Below are 1,091 nucleotides of genomic sequence, written 5' to 3' on the forward strand. Positions count from 1 at the left end.
AATGGGAGAAAATAATAGCAAATGAAACAACTGACAAAGGATTAATTTCCAAAATATATAAGCAGCTCATACAACTCAATGCCAGAAAAACAAACAATCCAATCAAAAAGTGGGAAAAAGACCCAAACACACATTTCTCCAAAGAAGACATACAGATAGCTAAGAAACACATGTAAAGATGTTCAACATCGCTCATTATTAGAGAACTGCAAATCAAAACTACAATGAGATATCACCTCACACCAGTCAAAAGAGCCCTCATCAAAAAGTCTACAAACAATAAATGCTGAAGAGGGTGTGGAGAAAAGGGAACACTCTTACACTCTTGGTGGGAATGTAAATTGATACAGCAGCTATGGAAGAAGGTATGGAGATTCCTTAAAAAACTAGGAATAAAACCACCATATGACCCAGCAATCCCATTCCTAGGCATGTACCCTGAAGAAACCAAAATTGAAAAAGAGTCATGTATCCCATTTTTCATTGCAGCACAGTTTACAATAGCTAAAACATGGAAGCAACCTAGATGTCCATCAACAGATGAATGGATAAAGAAGTTGTGGTACATATACACAATGGAATATTACAGTCATAAAAAGGAATGCATTTGAGTCAGTTCTAATGAAGTTGATGAACCTAGAGCCTATTATACAGAGTGAAGTAAGTCAGAATGAGAAAGATAAATATTGTATTCTAACACATATATATGGAATCCAGAAAGATGATACTGAAGAATCTATTTACAGGGCAGCAATGGAGAAACATCCATAGAGAATAGACTTATGGACATGGGGAGAGGGGAGGAGAGGGTGAAATGTATGGAGAGAGTAACATGGAAACTTACATTACCATATATAAAATAGATAGGCAATGGGAATTTGCTGTATGGCTCAGGAAACTCAAAACCCCGGGGTATGTATCAGCCTAGAGGGGTGGGATGGGGAGGGAGATGGGAGGGATGTTCAAAAGGGAGGGGAAAAGGTAATGGCACCCCACTCCAGTACTCTTGCCTGGAAAATCCCATGGACGGAGGAGCCTGGTAAGCTACAATCCCTGGGGTCGCTAAGAGTCGGACACGACTGAGCGACTTC

This window comes from Bison bison, unplaced genomic scaffold (assembly GCF_000754665.1).
Source record: "Bison bison bison isolate TAMUID 2011002044 unplaced genomic scaffold, Bison_UMD1.0 scf7180017864077, whole genome shotgun sequence".
Classification (NCBI taxonomy): Eukaryota; Metazoa; Chordata; class Mammalia; order Artiodactyla; family Bovidae; genus Bison; species Bison bison.